At 44.5% G+C, this 19,047-nt stretch overlaps 1 protein-coding gene across 7 annotated transcripts in view; it reads left to right on the forward strand.

The window, feature by feature from the left end:
• The window catches only part of LOC135899594 (uncharacterized), a 226,049-nt gene that overhangs the window by 199,559 nt on the left and 7,443 nt on the right, over positions 1–19,047 (forward strand). The gene's annotated exons all lie outside the window — the stretch shown is intronic.

Genomic DNA, 19,047 nt, shown 5'->3' on the forward strand with positions numbered 1-19,047 from the left:
TTAAGGTGCACCTGAAGTACGACACACTAACGTTTTTACATTTCGCCCCCACTAGAATACGGTCACTGCGCCGACGATTCGCACCCGTGACCTTAGGCTTAGCAACAGAGGACCATAACTAGGCCACCGCGGTGGGTGCGGAGTACGTCACTCTACATGCAACTCGGTTTGAGCGAAAGGAAACGACAGTGCTAAGCACCTCTTCTTTGTAGCACGCCCGTAGCATGGCCAAAAGGGCCATGGCTCACCAACACACACTGTTTCAGCACACTGTGCTCGCATGCTTTCCTCCCCCACCTCCTCCTCCTCCTGCTCCTTGTCCTCCTCTTCCTCCTTCCACTGTCCTTTTCGAGTGTCAACCCCTCGTCACTACCCTCACCCTTTTATTGATGATTTCTTTTGCTTGTTTTCACGTGATCACCTTCTTCGTCCTCGTTCACTCACTCTCAAGCACATGAGCCCATACAATCAGAGCTCGTACCAAAATAAGGAAAACCACTATTGCGTTTCTCACTGACCTCCGGAGGAAAGACAACGCACGCTGCCGAAGCATGGCTCGCTCTTTTTTTTTTTTTTCTTCAGCGCTCTCCCGCTGTTACTACTGCTCATGTGATCCTTTGCTCGTGTCATGCTTCGCCAGTTATCCGTTCGCTCACTTTATCTCCTATCTCTAAAATCTCTCCATCACTCACTTATTGTCACATCTTTGTTTATCCTCTCCCTGCACATTTACTTTTTGGACATCCAGTGCTATATGCACGCACTCTCAAGTTTGATCTGACAAGTACAAGTAACCATGATTAGAGTCAAGCAGCACTCACCGGCTTCACCACCTCTGTACTCCTACTGCTACGAGCTACCTCGGAGATCGCTGGCTCCGACTCACGTGAAGTCAGTCGCGCCTTCTTGGCTCATTTTCTCAACTATCATCATCCAGAAGGCCGCACGAAGAACATCGCTACAATGCGCATGTACTTGCAAGCAAACTTTCTTTCTTTTCCCCACTTTCGTGAACAAAGCTCAATAGTTACTGTTGGAAACGCTACAGTTGTGCGTGTGCAAATATCAAGTTATTTCTACTCGGTGGGACTAGCTTGCTCGGCAGAGTGAGAGCAAAGTCGCTAGCTCATTATTTCCGCTCGGCATGAAACTTTCCAGTTAGAGAGAGAAAGAGAGATAGAAGACAGGAAAGGCAGGTAGGTTAACCAGACGCACGTCCGGTTTGTTGCCCTGCACTGGAGCAAGGGTGTATGGGGATGAAGAAAGAGAGGGAGAGGAGTTAGAGACGCAAAAACAAGGCAGGCACGTTCAATTGCGAACCAAATGCGATGCGCGCTTTCAGCTCCTATCACGAGTAAACTGAGATTATCATCTGCCTACAGCTTAGTGTTAGCACACGGTAAGAATTAGCTTGCAAATGCATGGAACAATGTTTTTTTTTCTTGTTATACTCCCTCGTTTTTGAAAGGTGCACCCGATCCATTCCATTCTCCTTGAAACGCACCAGAACTTTTTAGTCTTGAGACACTCGTTCAACAGCCTGTTTCCCGCTTGTTCCTTGCAATCGTCACAGCATCCGGGTGGCGATAGAGAAAAAAAGGGTCCTCAATGAAAACTGGTGAGCTTGTTGACTCTCTTAATCCGTTTCTCCTAACCGCCCGATTCATGGTCAAACCTCAACTGTGGGTAAACGTCGCACCCATTCAGGATGACATCATCACCGCCGACTACAACTTAACCTAGTGGTTCGCCCAGCACGCCCCTCCAAATAAAAACAATGACCTATAAAATCACGCACTAGAACATTGCACAAGACCCTTTCTAGAGGCTTCAGCCTCTGACGGCTCTTACACTTTCCAACTCTAGAAGGCCTCGTAAGCTGTGAAACTAGGGTGCTGCACCCGAGCCTGCACAAAGGTATCATCAATTGCTGTGTTGTGCCTAAGAATGGAAACTATCCTTGCTGGAGAACGCCGGCCAGAGCCAGGCTAATGAATGCCCAACGCACAACTAATAGGGATTTTGCTTATGAACGACAGGTAAATAAGGTATGCAAGTGCCACGCGAACGTGCTTCTCTGTACAGCTTGATCTGATAATTATGTCATTCAATGAATCGTCTTATTCCATATTTGCGTGCAAGTTCAGAGACTACGTCACTGTACTATCCGCGTATACCGGTATCCGTCGCATATGTGAAGCGCAGTATTGTAGGGTACAGCGCAATGGTTAATAGAGGACATTAGACAAGACAAGGATGAGCGCTGAATTCCAACTGAGATGTTAGAATCCAATGCGGCTAGTTTATACAGTTCGAATTCAACGCCAGTCGGTGTTTTGACTACGTCCTCGTTTAGCTTTCGCGTTAGCCTCCTCCCCCCCCCCCCCCATTCTCTATAACGGATCTCCAACAATGCCATATAGTCACCCTGCGAACGTGAAACACAGGTCCATGAATCAGATCACGTCATTGTCAGAGAAGGCATGGCGATACTAGTCGGAGCTCACTAAAGTTTATGTTGCATTTTATCTTAGCATAGAGCAAGAAATAAAAATAAAGAATTGGTAAGCGGCAATGTTGACATCCATTACGTTCAAGCGGATCAAACGCAATATCATCATTAACGAGGTCGTTGAACAATGCACATAATGAGGGTCGCGAACGTAATTACGCTGCTTTTATTTTGAGCGGTCTCTTGGTCTTTTATATAAAAAACACAGAATAATGGGGATATAACACAAGGGGAGGGCCCCGTTATGAAATTTCCTCTCTTTTTTACCGCCAACGCATGTTCCACTGTTCCCAAATACCAGTGGCAAGGGGTACGGTTTATTTTTAAATATTACCTAGTCAAGCCTTGCTACAGCTTACAACGTGCACGATCCATACTGCTGCAACACGCTCCAAGCAAAAGCGCCATCTGTCACTGCGCCCAAAGGATTTATTGACTTAGGTTACGTTTCTTAGAAGGCTCAGATGCATTAACTTGTCTTCTTTGAGTTCGAAAACAGCAACGATGTATATCCGATTCACGAGTATCAATTTGCTTACACAACTCTTTTACAGCACATCTACGAAAAATTCATTCATCTCATAGACAGCACAGGCGCTTTATTTTTTTACTATACATACCTTTATGAAAATTCTGTGAGCGTAGCAATCGTATTTTTCATGGAGAGGAGTTTCTAGGCGAGGCAGACACACTTTGTATCTAATAACATGAGTTTCCAGCGTTTCACTAATTCAATTTTTTATTAGAGCCTTACTGGCAGCTGTTTACGTGGCGAACTTGGAGGCAGTCACATTTTAATGCAACCAATTCATTTAAATCTTCAAAATCCTGACTAATTCGAGATATTATACATCAAAATTTAGCGCTCAATGTATAGGCACTATCAAAACTGAGCGCGCTCATCTGCTACGCCAGAAGCAAAACGCCCCATGATGAAGAGTGTGACGAAGTTTGAACAATGGCATGTAGCGGCAAATACAGTTGGAGCACGTGATGGCAGATTCTTGCCATGCAATACTTGCCGTGTCAGTATCTGCCGCGACTGGCTGCGACGTTCTATTTGGGACTTCATCGCGCTCTTCTTCATGAGGTGTTTCTGTATGATATGTGAGTGGGCTGGCCTTTTCAGCGCTCCCGGCGCACTTGGTTAGGATAATACATGGATATAGCATTGAAATTTGATGATGAATATATCGAATCAGGTGTGGTATTCAATATTTTGAAAAACTGGGTATGCGTTTAAAAGTGATGCCTTCAACGCTGTCGTTTAAGCAGCTGCTCATAAGGCACTTATAGAACAGTTATTTAAGAAAATTATGCTAATTATTCATTTGAAACTCAAGTTGTGGGGAAAAGTTTTGTGTGCCTAATTATCAATTTTTCGCGTTAGGCGGCGTCTATGCATGCCTGGGAATATATGTGCAGAGTACAGGCGCTTTCGAGGCACTTCAATTTTCGTCGCAAAAACGAATTCTCAGTGCCACTTTTCCAATGTTATGGGGAAAATTTTTGTGTGCCTAATCGTTCATTTTTCGCGTTAGGCGGCGTCTATGCATGCCTGGGAATTCTCAGTACATTTTTCAATTTTTCGGGAAAAATTATTCTGTGCCCAATCCTTCATTTAACGTGTTAAGCGGTGTCTGTGCACGCCACGCAATTAGATATGTGGAGAAGGGGCTCTTTCAAGACACATTTTTTTTTGGTCGCGCAGAGGTCATTATCAGTACATTTTTCAATTTTTTGGGGAAAATTATTCTGTGCCCAATCGTTCATTTAACGTGGTAAACGGTGTCTATGCATGCCACGCACTTAGATATGCTGAGAAGGGGCTCTTTCAAGACTTTTTTTTTTTTGGTCGCACAGAGGTGATTCTCAGTACATTTTTCAATTTTTCGGGAAAAATCATTCTGTGCCTAATCGTTCATTTAACGTGTTAAACGGTGTCTATTAGGAATGGCTGTACGGGGTGGCAACGTGCCAGCTTTCAGCCCGCTGCACGTGTTCCAATCCCACCGCTGCCACCAGTTGTAGGATTCGTCGGACGATCCTGCCGCTGTCAACCAGACGTAGTAGTCGTCAGACGACCTCGCTGCTGCCACCATTTGAAGGAGTTGAATGTCGTAGATGAGGAACTTCGTTAACAGGATTTATTTACATATTTTATATTTTAAGACGAGAGATACATCGGCAGTATAGCACGACTCCCATATGGAGCCCGCAAAACTAACATACAGCAAACAGTTTACGAGTACACAGCTCACTACTACATTTCGAGCATGACCACGAGCACTCAGCTCCCGACGACGAGCACGACACGAGCACACATTCACGACGACGAGTACCACATTCACGACGAGCACACGAGTACCACATTCCTGAGCTGACCGCTGACCGGTCATCCTCAGTTCTTGGAAGGGCTCCCCGTCTGGTGGTCTTGGAACATGTGCAGCGGGCTGAAAGGTGGCATGTTGCCACCCCGTACGGCCATTCCTAACAGTGCTAAGTCCCGGCGTTTTCAGGACACTTCAATTTTCATCGCAAAAATGAATTCTCAGTGCCATTTTTTCAATGTTGTGATGAAAATTTTTGTTTGGCTAATCGTTAATTTTTCGTGTTTGGCGGTGTCTGTGCATGCCTGGGATTATATGTGGTAAGTCCCGGCACTTTCGGGACACTTCAATTTTCATCGCAAAAATGGATTCTCAGTGCCACATTTCAATGTTGTGGTGAAAATTTTTGTTTGCCTAATCGTTAATTTTTCGCGTTAGGCGGCGTCTATGCATGCCTGGGAATATATGTGCTAAGTCCCGGCGCTTTCAGGACACTTCAATTTTCATCGCAAAAATGAATTCTCAGTGCCACTTTTTCGATGTTGTGGGGAAAACTTTTGTTTGGCTAATCGGTAATCTTTAGCCTTAGGTGGTGTCTATGCATGCCCGGGAATATATGTGCTAAGTCCGGCGCTTTCAAGACACTTCAATTTTCATCGCAAGAATGAATTCTCAGTGCCACTTTTTCAATGTTGTGGGGAAAATTTTGTTTCCATAATCGTTCATTTTTCGCGTTAGGCGGCGTCTATGCATGCCTGGGAATATAAGTGCTGAGTACCGGCACTTTCGAGACACTTCAATTATCATGCACTTCACTCATCCATTCTGCACTCCAATTATCGCGTCAAGTTATCATGCAGCAGCAACGTATGTCCGCCTCACCTAGGAACTTCTGTGCAAGAACGCCACGTTCACTACGTCCATACCGCTTCATAAAGAAATCTTTATAGCCTAAAAAAACGTATTTTAGCCGTAAATCGGTCGCAGTTCAAGAGAACTGACGCATGGGGACCTATACCCTGGCCGACATAATACAACGACTCTATTCTACTGATATTCCGCTCCGCGTTTCGTCATTGGCTCGAGCAACACTGGCACCGCCCACAATACCACCAGGATCAGCCAGTCAGGTGCGACGAGTGATGAACCAGGAATAGAATGCTTACATTATACCGGTCTCGCTGCCAAAAAGAACACGAAATACGGACACCAAATGCCAAAAAGGCACAGAAAAGGCCGATGTGTTGCCATTATTATACTTAAAGAAACGTCAGCGCTCAGGTTAAAGCGGATGTAAAAGAAATTAGTCGTCAAGTAATGATTTTCTTGCTACTAATGCAACATGCGGTGTCTCGTCGCTCAATGTGTCCGTAGTTAGGGTGCATACACCATTACCGTGGCACTAGCGAGCAAACGCTATCATGAAAGTTTGGTGAATTTTAATCACTATGTACTCGCATCTCCGCTTTCAAGCTCTTGTATTTGCATTTGCTCGTCGACTGCCAACTTCGTGAGCGACACCAAGCCTCCATCTCAAGTTTGCATTTCGCTTAATCACCCTTAAATTAGCTCAAATGTTAAATGAGTAACCGAACGTGCTGTACCAACCTAAACAACATGTTATTCTGCACGCGTCTTTTCGTGCCACAGCTCTAGCTAGACGGCGTGGAGCAGACCTTATTTGCACAGCTCGCGTTTTTCTCTTCGTCATCTTAAACTCCCAATTTTTGCTTTCTCTCAGTGATGTCTTGCCAAGGATAATGAATGATATAGTGGGAAGTTGATCCCTCTTAATGAAACTAAGATCTTTCATAGATGTCTTTCAATGGTGCGATCCCAAGGATCTTTCGCCGAGCGCGTTATGTTCGGGTCGAAGATGAACAAGCGGCGGAAAACTACAAGGACAGGAACACAAAATGACAGGACGTACGATAATTACAAAGTGAAGTATATTCACGGAAAACATTCGCTTCTAAGCGCAACTTACCATCGCACGATCAAAAGATCATACAAGGGGAGAAAGCACAAAGCCAATCGAAAAAGCAGCACATCTGATCTTTGCCACGTGCCACTAGGAATGACGCAATGAATGTAAATTAAGACAGTCATCAAGAAATAGCAGTTCCTTCTCATGAAAACACAATCAAGGCATGTCAATGCACTTTTCTCTTCGACTAGTGTGGTATGCTGCGACGACCTCCCTCTTCTCGTCCTTAGACTTTCCAATGAATTCGGTTTGGCGAACCTGGATAACAACCACACGTTTTGCAACGGGAGGAGAGGTGGCTAGCACAACCATAATGAATGTTTAGTCTACGTTGGACATCAAATTCTGTCAGTTCCGAAAAGCTGTGGAACTAGAACGACTTCGAGCAATCCGACGACATGCTGAACGAAGATACCGACGCACGAAGACAATGGACGATTTACGGACCGCCAGACGCACGCAAAAGGAGATCCAGCGCCGGTCAGCCAAGCTCGAATCGCTACGTTGGACTGCCTTCTGTGAGTCGCTAGATCCACGCAAACCTTAATCGCAACTACGGAGAACAGTGCGCGGTCTCCGGACACTCCCCGTAAAGCAATTTCCATTCAAGGCTCTTGACCTTTCTCAAAAGAGATGTGAGATGGACGAGAGAGAGGATTTGTGCACCAGATTATTCGGCCAACTCACAGCTACCAGCATTCCATCGCCTTCGAGTAGTGGTCCACCACCACGTGATCTCCGCATGGATCTACTCTTATCAATCTACGAACTTATGGCAGCATTAGCTTTGTGTAGCCGCACATCAGCGCCAGAACATGACGAAAATTCCTCCTGAGATCTGTATAACCTTGGGGAGCAAGCGAGAGGTGTTCTCCTTGAATTGTACAATGAGTCTTGGAGAGATTTCACGCTACAAACAACCTGCCAGACAAGACGCCTCGTTCCACTTCTAAAGCCTGGCAAGTCGCCGTTGGAACTCTCATGATATCGCCCGATAGCTTTGGCGAGCTTTGTGGGCGAAGTAATGGAGAGGATGGTCGTAGCACGCCTGGAGTGGTACTTGGAGTACCACAGCACCTACCCGGATGCCATGGTAGGCTTTCGACGTGGTCGATCATCGATCGATACCGTCGTCGACTTCGTCACCTACATTCAGCGTGAGAAATGCAGTAAGCGTCTCTGCGCTTCTTTATTCCTCGACGTTAAATGGGCGTATGACAATGTCACGCATGAAGCCATCCTCTCTGCTCTCGCAGAGGTAGAGTGGGTGGTCGGATGTTTCAATTGATACGGAGCTATCTCTTCACGCGATCCTTTTTTGTAAGCACCGAGGAAGGCCATACTTATCTATATTATAGCTACCGTGGCGTCCTCTGAGGCGGTGTACTTAGCCCTGTGTTATTTAATCTAACACTACTTGCTCTCATTGAGCACGTGCCAACCACAGTCAGGCTATCAATGTACGCGGATGACATCTGCATATGGGCGTCTGCAGTAACACGCCTTGCAAGCGAGAATTCAGAGAGCCGCCGCACAAACTGCTATCTACCTCCGTAACCGAGGCCTGGAAATTTCCTCCGAGAAATGCGCACTAGTGCCATTTACGCGCAAACCCATGGCAAACTACAGCGCAATGATAAATGGCCAAATAGTACGACGGGTCCGATCGTACAAGTTTCTAGGTGTCATAATCGACAGGGCCTTGTCATGGAGCCCTCACGTATTATACATGAAAAAATGGTTGGCAGGCATCTGCCACCTGTTCGAGCTTTTTGTTGGCAAGAACTGGGGAATGTCGACAAGTGCCTTGTTACAACTGTGCAGGGTGCTTTTTCTAGAATTTATACGATACAGCTTGCCAACAATAACCAACGCCGGTGAAACGAATCTACACACAATACAAAGTCTTCAGGCTCAAGTGCTCCGGATCTGTCTAGGCCTGCCTCAGAGTGCTTCAACAGTGGCTACAATAGCAATCGCTAGAGACCACCTTGTCAAGACCCACATTGAAATTGAAGTGCTCAGGACCCATATAAGGCATCTAGCCAGGACTCCTCATCACCGCTTAGCCTACCTACCAGCAGACAGACCACACACATCTTTCAGCCAAACGATAAACGCATATGATGAATCATTGCCAGCTTGTTTCACTCCGTCCGCGATACCTTCGATTCCTCCATGGTGCTTCGCTCAGCCAAAAATCAACCTCACAATACCTAACATCTTGAAAAAAGCTGATCTATCATCACCAGCCCTTAAACAGCTCATGCTACTATATTTGTACGAGAATTACCGTGACTCTGCGCATATTTACACTGATGGATCTGTCCTTCCAAGCTGCTCCGCGGCGGCAATGGTCATACCAGCGAAAGCTACAATAATCAAATTTAAGACGACTCACGCGACAACATCAACGGCAGCAGAGCTCGCAGCGCCGCTCTTTACTGCCCTTCATCACATTGGTGATGAACCACCACGTAAGTGGACGGTATTCTGCAATTCTAAGGCGGCACTGCAGTCTCTACTGTCACTTTTACGACGCGGACCGCACGAACAAGCAATATTTCATATTACAGAGCTGTTACACCATATAAGTGATGCAGGCCATGAAATAACATTCCAGTGGCTTCCAAGTCACTGCAGGATTATCGGCAATGAACGGGCGGATCAAGCTGTCCTCTCAGCCCATACTGAGGAGCACCACGTACCAATTCCTCTTTCTAGAACTAACGCAACACGGAAGCTTCGCCTACTTGCTCGGCAATGGAATGAGCCACATTTAAGAAATACGCGACTGTACTTACTTGATCCCGCATTAAGTCTTGGAGCGTCATCACAGCTTCACCGTAGAGACGCCATGCTTTTATATCGACTGTGGTTGGGCATTGCCTTTACCAAAGCCTATGCATTCCGTATAGGGATGACCGACACCGCAACCTGTGACCACTGTGGTCACGAAGAATAAATTGACCATAGGTTGTGCGCCTACCCGCAGCACAGTCCACAGAGGGATTGCTTTCACCACGAACTTGAGCAGCTGGACGACCAACCGCTATCGGAAAAAAGAATTTCACTCCATCGAAACGACCTACCATCACAGAAGAAGTCCGTGCAAGCACTATTGCGCTTTTTGCGATCTACCGGCCTTTCTGAATGTCTTTAACTGGCACGCCTCTTGTGTGTGTGTGCCTCCGTGTGTCCGTGTTTTTTTTAACGTTTTCCTCTCTGTGCTCTTTCTAACCCCTATCTCCCTTCCCCAGTGTAGGGTAGCAAACCGGAGACTGATATTTCGTTAACCTCCCTGCCTTTCCCTTTATCTCTCTCTCTCTCTAGTCTGCGTTGGCACGCCGTGTCAGTGAAGAGAGAGAGAAGACTTTTATTGTCAAGTGAGTGGATTTTTCTTTCCCAGCGGTGTAGGCTAGCGTGGCGTCTGCTTTGCCCCGACGCTATCAGCCCATTCCGCCAACCGTATCTGGTCTTGCGGGTTGGAAGTTTTCGTGTTTTTCTCCCACTCGTCATGTGAGGGAGCTCGCGTAAAGAGTTCTCTCGGTAGAGGGTTCTTTTGGCATCCCCACAAGATGTGATCTTGGTCCGCCAGGGGACAGCTACAATGTCTGCAGTTTGGTGGATATTCACCCCCGGTCATTGCAGCTAGCCTTCTTGGACTAAGTACAGATCTATTCTGTACTCTCCTGAGGTTAGTGGCCTGTATTCTTGTCAGTGTCTCGTGCGGGGATGGATATATTCGCCTGGATTCGCGGTAATAAACGGTCATTTCGTTATTGGTGTGGATACCTTCATGTCGGTCAACCCCGTCGGGCAAGCCCCCCTCCCGGTTACTAGCTGCTCGGGCGGCTAGGTGGGCGGCCTCATTGCCAGGGTTGCCCGCATGAGCGGGTACCCACACCAACTTCAATTGATTGAGGTCTTTGTTGATGATTCTGAATGCTCGACGGGAAATGAAACCTGAGGTGTAGCTACGAATCGCTGTTTTCGAGTCGGATATAGTAATCTTGGTGCCCGGAATGGAAACATTGCCTTATCTGTCGCAGCTGAGTAGAATAAAATTGACCGAGCTCAAAAGAAGACTATGTTTGAGCACTGTCTCTGCAGAATTTTTTGTACTAAGGAATCAGCCTCGAAGCTTCGGGATTTTGTAACGAAGCGTTTCTTTACACGCCTCCCTGCGGACTCGATGATACATTTTTTTCGACCTTCCATTATTTCACCAATAGTTCCATAGCACTGGCTCGGTAATTTACGTATTATACGCATTTGCCGAAAGGCAAGAAAAAGATGCCGGACTGGCTCCATAGAACTCTTGCTAATTGTATTGATGTGTTCTACCACTAGGTATGTCTACGTGAACACTTTACAAGTCATTAGCCAAGTTTGCGTCGCCATAAAACTTGGTACGGGTTGGTAGCGACCGTTCTCCTAACTGTCGTCACGCTACTCTTGCGAAACCGCGACGTCTGTTTTAAACGAACGGCGAATCTACTTGGTATGCATGATATTACCATGACATGATATGAACATGTATCTCCTTGAAAAGAACTCATCAAATACTTCAAACGACGTTAATGGACGAGGCACTGGACCGTACATGAGTTTATTAGTCGTTCTGGTTGTTGCAAAGAGGGAAATGAGCGCTAAAGTACATGCTCCTTCCCGGCCACCTTCATCCAGTCCTACTTACGAGATTGTCGAAAAGTTTCTACAGAAACCCAACCACAGTCTCCGCAACACAAATGACAATATTTCAGAAGCTGCTGGCATAAGTTGGAGCTCGTGTGAGCGAATTTTGAGTGTGGTATAAGGCATAAGACGCGTTGCGGTGATTTTTGTTCGCCGCCTTCTCACAGAGGACAAAAAGTAAGACAAACAATGCTTGTTGGATTTTGTGCCAATATCTGCAAGATCACCTGGAAAGTGATCCAGGCCTTCTTTCGAAGATCGTCACGGGTGGTGTAGGCTAGTGCTACAAGCTCAAGATTACCCAAAATATTTAATTTCTAAACCAAGGAGCTTTCAAACCGTTTTTGGAAACAGCGTTTGCGGAATTGTGTAGCAATTGTGTCGCTCCTCTGGACATAATGTCAGTCATCTATTTTACTTGGAATTATTCAGGCAATTAATAGAGAATATGATAAGTAAACGTGCAAAATTATGGAATGTGGGTAGCTCGTTTCTCAATCACGACTGCACCGCAGCTCCAATTACTGTCGCTGAGACACGTAACTTTCCTGTAAGGTATGGCCGGGTGTTTTCCATGCACCTATTCATCAGACCAAACTCCCTGTAATTTTTTTCTTTATTTTTAAGAAATATGGAAAAATTAAAGAGATATATCCTTGTGGGCACAAGGACTGGACAACTTCGCAGGGGAACTCAACAGCAATAAGCTTGAGGAGCTCCATAGTAGCTTCGAACAGTGGAAGAAAAGCTTAGATTAGTGTATTGGCTCCGTTGGCACTTGTAGTGAAGGTACCTGAGTGCTTTTCGTTCTACACAAACGTTTTTCACTTTTGGGAAGAAGAAAGTGCGCGTTATGATTTTTTTCTTATGTGGGGGCGGAAACGGAAAGGAGGAGGAAGGGGATCTTCCCTCACGCTATACACTGTCTAAATACAAGCCTTCGGCTGTCGCAATCTCACCGTGTCGCCCTTGACGACTTCGAGCTCTTTTACTTACTTTCTGCAGTATTTCACTTTTTCAACAAAACTAACTTTATATATTGTTCATTATCTACCTAGACATTCTGCGCACTTCATATAAGTTTCTATCTGCCGCAATCTGCTTGCGTAATCAACAACGACCTGACATTCATGCCTGTGTATAATAAATACAACGCGAAAACTTTGAAACTGCACATCAAAAACAAAATACTACACAATAATTATTTTCGGTGTTGCCAGAATTTTATGTTACTGTAGCCGATCAAATCACTGAGGAAGCGCAAAGACGATAAAATAATGAAATATTTTAAATAATACGCTTCATTCTACTTGCGTTACTCAGAAACCCGATGTCACAATTCCCATTTCTACAAGACGCCTTTCGTAAAACCTGGAAAGAGTTTATTACATCTCAATAAATTGTTTGGCTTGTCTAACATGACGACAGGCTAATAACTGGAAAACAACGTTATTTGTGATAGGGTTATATTAAGGGTAAAGAAGAGAACTAGGGGCCGAATTCATAAAGCTTTTCTGTCGTAAGTGTACTTTACCAATGGTCTATTGCCTTTGCTATCAATGGGTTCTGAATCAGGCTTGACTGTGATTTTTTCTTATGAACAATTCTAGCGTAACAGCATTTTGTGAACACACGCTCAGACGATTTTACCAACGGGAAGTGGAACCTCCGCAAGAAATGCGTTCTATGTAGCGTATGTTAAGTAAAGATGCTATAAGGTTTATATATCTGTCTTTCATCATGAAACAGCACCCTTTGTCATGACGACTCTTATTAAAGGATCAAGATTACACAAAATATTTAATTAGTAATTATTGGCAGACATTCCTACAATGTATGAAATACTTATTTTCATAATGATTGATTTCGCAAGGCAATTTATTCCCTTAGAGAAGTCTTATGCGGGCAAATGAAACCCCATATGCAGCAGGCCTTACACTATACGCACCCAATTATAACTTCCACCTCTATTTGTATCGCTTCTTCTGAATTGCAAGAAGAAAGAAACGTTAGTGGCGCAAAAGCAAGCAGCGCGTTGTTTTCAATCTGCCGCCGCGATCGATCGCTCCGGTAATTTCAAAGGGATGGGAAAGTACTGTTTACGAGTGTTCCGCCACAAAGAACCAACAGGAACGAGCTAACAATTCCGAGAATAATACCAGCCGCCACATATTGTATTTGTTATTTTCATTTTTTTTAGCTTCCTCTACTTCCTGCTACTTAATAAAGCGGGAGAATATCCTGGCAACATGAAATGGTATTCAGACGTCGGTACGCCGGACGAGAAATGGGACACAAACATTGTGTAGAGACGTTTCCGAGAAATGAATACCTCTTACTTATGAAATACGGAAGAAGAAATTGAGGCCCGTACGCTTCGCGTAATCCTTTCCGTCGATAGTATTTTTTTATCTTCACCCACCGCTCACAACCAGTAGATCGCGATGATGAATTATCCAGAGCACCGCTAGGACAACTGACGAAGCGCGAAGGGGCAAAGATTCCTCATTTACAGCGCAAACAGAACGGAGGCGATATCAAATATATAGGGGTGACATGAGCTCCCTCCTTCAGCTCACGTCTGCCTTTCTTTCTTTCTTTCTTTCTTTCTTTCTTTCTTTCTTTCTTTCTTTCTTTCTTTCTTTCTTTCTTTCTTTCTTTCTTTCTTTCTTACTTACTTTCTTTTTTTCTTCCTTTCTTTCTTTCTTTTTTTCTTTCTTTCTTTCTTGTCACTGGTCCCAACAGCGGAGCGCTGCTCGCACCAGTGACAAAGCAGGAAAAGGAATCGCATTGTAATGACACCGTTGTGTTATTCCGTCCCATGAGCTCCCATCTTCAAGCGATCCATTGCATTTTCCATTATCCTCGCCCTCTGGGGTCGCGCACGCCCCGTGTGAACATTACAGCCGGGATTGGCCAATCGCAGTGACGTATGATGAAAAAAAAGAATGAAAATTAAGTGAACATAGAAAAGGTAGTGGTCCCAGAATGCAGAAGAAAAAAAAAGCTCAGTATATTTGGCTCTAGAAGCAGTATTGAAGCGGGAGCAGGAATACTTATCCTTTCGAGGACAAGTGGAGATGAAAAGTCACTAGAAGGCTAATTATTAATATGCACTTTAAGGAGCGCAATCAGACTATAGGAAGAAGAGACAACGTGAACCGTAGAAGTTCAGACAGTTTTGAACAATACAAACATAGATTGTATTGTGTTCAGCCCCACGGATCAATTAATTACCCAGAAACTGTTGCAGTCCATTCATTCTATTGTAGGTTACGCGAATCTCGCCTACTCTAAATTTGAAGTTTGAGAGCTTCCTTGCCGCTATTATCACGCCGCTACACCAGAGACGGGTACTGAACAGACTTGTGCATCACGTTAGTGATTAGAAGTGAACATACAATGCAAAGCAAGACTGTATTGTGTAGATAAACCTTTGAAGTTTGACTTATGGTCACTGTATATAGTTACAGTAAACATTCTGCAGTGTGATTTCGTTACTTCTTCAACTCTAATTTGCTGTTCAAATGCTTTGACTTCAATATACGTAAACACAGAAAATTCACCCGGGTAACGCTTACTTTTTTTTTTCACAAGTTATTGTACAAATATTTTGCCTGCTTTAGTTGTTGTATTGCGAGCCGTTCTGAGTTTTCCAACTTAGCCGTTATATTTACGAATATGACAAATCAATAGCCTGAAGTGAGTTGTCTAAAGTGAAGTGTAGGCGGGAAAGGAGTCTTGACTAACTACCAGAGTAAACTTTCTGTAAACTTGTGATCATGTGCAGATAGCACCTGGAGCCATATTTTAATGACTGACTTTTATTTTGATTACATCTATTCACGTTTATTTCCCTGCACTTTGTTTCGTGGAATATTAGCTTATCCTATTGAAGCTTCCGGCAGAATATAAGCAAACACAGTTGTTGGAATATAAACTAAATCAACTGCTGTATAGAATCAAGAAAATTATTCTTCCGGTCCATCATACCGGAAATGCTAACAAACTCTCTCCGAGGAAGACCCTTCCTTGCAATGCTTGAGGTGCCGAGTGAAACTTGATTAAAACTTCACAGCCTTGGCCTTCGAAATTAGTTTGATCCTGGTTTTTCACTTTTTGATATTTCTCAGTGAAGAAAGAAGGCTGAGGGTTTCCCATCCTTTCAGTTTAAATAGGGAGCAACGTTCTTTTTGTCCCCTTCCGGGTGGTAAGCTAGGCAGTTATAAACTTTGGTCCTTTATATTTCTTCATAACGGAAAGCAATTTAAATCGACTCAGGAGTCACCGCCATGTCTAGTTGTATACGTTAACTCCAGCACAAGCTGTCGATGCCCACGTATTTCTTCATTTCGATTCATGACAGGCGCCCCGGCACATGGCAGAGCCGAAAATTCAGCATACAGTCTGCTCTATGTTCTAACGGTTTGTCACTGCACAAGTACACTGCCCACTCGACAATGTACACCATCGCTGGCTGATGGCGAAACTAGAATGAAGGCTTTAATTCTCAGCACGGCGTCGAATGAATTTTAATATAGAAAATTCTAGTGCAACTGCGAAAAAAAGATGGCAGCTGTCAGAAACCATAGCTCGGCAATATGTTCGTTTATGAAGGCGCTGTCGTCCCTAAGAATAAGTTATTAATCTTGGCCCGGCCTGTTTATCGACGAAAAGCTTTTTCTGCACCCAGGAAAACTTTCACAATCAGGATGAATTTGGCCACACGCGTCTGGTTGTCATATAGCCGCTGCTATTGCCAAACTAATATAAAACTTATAGCACTTGCACTGCAGCATATGTAAATAAGTATGTACTTTAAAGAATGATAGCAGTCTATGAACATTTGGGGCCTTCTCTAGCTCAGCTCGCTCTTAAGTACAATACTGCACACGGGTGTCGAGCAGACAAGTGCTGAATGATGAGCCAATACTGCATGCCTGCAATAAAACGTTCAGTGAAACATTTAAAACTCCATGCCCAAATGCTTTTCCTTTAATTGGATACTTTTTTTAAGCAGCGCATCAAAGTCGGCAACACTTGAACGAGGTAAGCCTCATTACGTCTAAATTCAAGCTACATGGAAATAACGGCTCAATGTGTCACAACCGGAAGAGCTGTTTTATGAGAAAATCCTTATTTCAGCTGTAAATATATACTCACATGCTCACTTCCTGCATTTGCCAACCATGTGAATTAAAGAACGCGCTTTCTATCTGGAGTTGGGCAAGTGTTGTACATATGAACTCTCTTAACACTACTCCAGTTCCTAGACACAGGTAACTAAATCCCGACGACGAAAGAACCTGAGCCGCATTGTAAAGTCATAAGGTCACACTGCAGTGTGTCGCGGTTGCGACATCCACCGGAAATATACGGCAAAAATTCACATATCAAGCGAGCCTTCGCATTACTCAAGCGGAGAAGTCTTCTTGTATATAACTGGAAAAGCAATAGAAGTTTCGCCGAGGCATTATACGTCCGAAAACACATTTCCTTATGAGCTCCATGCATGCATGGGCAAACTGTGCGCATTTTACTGCTCTCCAGCTTCCCGATGCACCCGTGTTTTCTTACGGCTAGTTCATCTCATTGTTTTGTCCAATTCAGAGCGTCAATATTGGTTTTGCAGCTATTCGTGAACAAAAATTCCTTGTGTAGGGAAATTCTTTTTTAACAGAACGGAACGGAAATTATAAATGAGCTACAATGGGAAACAGGCCACCGTATATTGCGTCTGGATCTACGGAATGCCGTAGAACTCGCTGGGCTTTTGAGGAACGCAAGAGATGGAACTAGGTCATGACGCAGTCGACCACTGGCTCTTTGCCACTTTGGGTCTGTTAACTCACTGTTTTCCCTTTATTTAACGTACTCTCCTTCAATAGCTCTGTTGCGCCATTGCCATACGCTCGCACTTGTCCAACTAGCTTTCGTTTTTTTCGTGTTTTTTAATTTCTGTCTATATTTTTCTGTTGTGAACCAGTCCTGGCGTGCTGTGATTCTTTCATGTACACCTACCGTGAGCGTTCATTCACGAGGCACCTGTTCAATAGCGACGGGTGTATCAGACCAATAAATACCCTTGCGCTGTAATATTTAATAATAATAATCTTTATTCAGTATAGTTAAAACAGTATACAAAAACGGAAGCGCCGAAGCCACAAGAGGGCTTGTGCGGCGATTTACTCCAAATCTGTCACCTTAGAGGGCTACCTACAGCTATGCGAAAGCAAGAAAGCTTCTCAGCACAGGTTTTCCCAGCACGAAGCATTTACCAAGGGCGGCTATTTCGATATAATTGGTGCTGCAAACCCTCGCACCAGCCAAACACGCGCGAAGAGAGAAATAGGTAGTGCAATAAGATAGCGCTACAGGCTTTATACGTCGGTGGCTCTGTCTATAGCTGCGTGTATACGTGTTTTCTTCTTTGTCATTGTCTTGTTCGCACTAATATTTTCGTTTACCTTTTTTGTGCGTGGTCCGTATTGTGGTCTCGCCGTCTTACGTGCCTAAAATAGTGGGAGCCTGGTGGTGATAATTAGTGGGCCCTCTACGGTATGCCGCTTTCTCTAATTATGACACAGCCTGCAAAACGCGTGGTTAGCGTGAGCGTCCTCTGAAAACTATATAAATGCAGTTACGGATCTACAAAGACTGCAAATTTCTTCATTCGCTTAACGTTCTATTATTGGACGCCCTACGCTTTTAAAACTGACACCCCACTACTACATGCTCAAATTGCTTCTGAAGCGGTATGACAGCATAGCAACAAGAAGCTCAGTACGCTCTCTTCCAATAGCTTTAGGGTAAAGTAGAGCATGCTGGCTAAATGAACGTCGTTCCGCCCACCAGTCCTCATTTGTGGCTGTATTAAATAATAATTTACCGGTTAGCACAGCGCTTGCTTTGTTACTAGCGTAGCCAATTTACGCGACCCCCTGCGAGTGGACCATCCGCTATAACCGATATCCCGCTATCTATCGTTAACGACTTACAACATTAGACGCAGCACTTGTCTACGTTTAAACCGACTTGCGTGGCAGTATATCTATTTTTTGTCGCATTGGTCGGCAAGCAAATAAGGCTGTAGACTAGAAGGTATTGATGTATAAAAGAGAGGGTCCGTGTTCTCCAGTAAATCTAACTCGGCGAGCCTGAAGCACATGTATACCAACTTTCTTATAATAATTTTTTGGCAGGAGAGTCGTAAAGCGCATTTTTTGTAGGAGGCAGCCCTAAAACAAAGATGCTCTTTTGTCTTCCCATGGTACAAAATCAGGGTCATTCGGCGCGTACTTACTTAAGATACTGCCGCGAGCACTACGAAAGAAATTGCACCATTCGCCTATATTACACGTATAGTAACCACATCCTCAGATAAAATCTCGTTTCTTCTTGCGACTGCGCGGAGACCGCACTGCTTTCCACGTCATTACTCAGGTCAGACAGACCACCACTGTGCCGAAGCGAGAACATATAACCTATAAACCGGAATCACCCGTAGTACGCCGCACAAT

Source organism: Dermacentor albipictus, chromosome 4, assembly GCF_038994185.2.
Source record: "Dermacentor albipictus isolate Rhodes 1998 colony chromosome 4, USDA_Dalb.pri_finalv2, whole genome shotgun sequence".
Taxonomy (NCBI): domain Eukaryota; kingdom Metazoa; phylum Arthropoda; class Arachnida; order Ixodida; family Ixodidae; genus Dermacentor; species Dermacentor albipictus.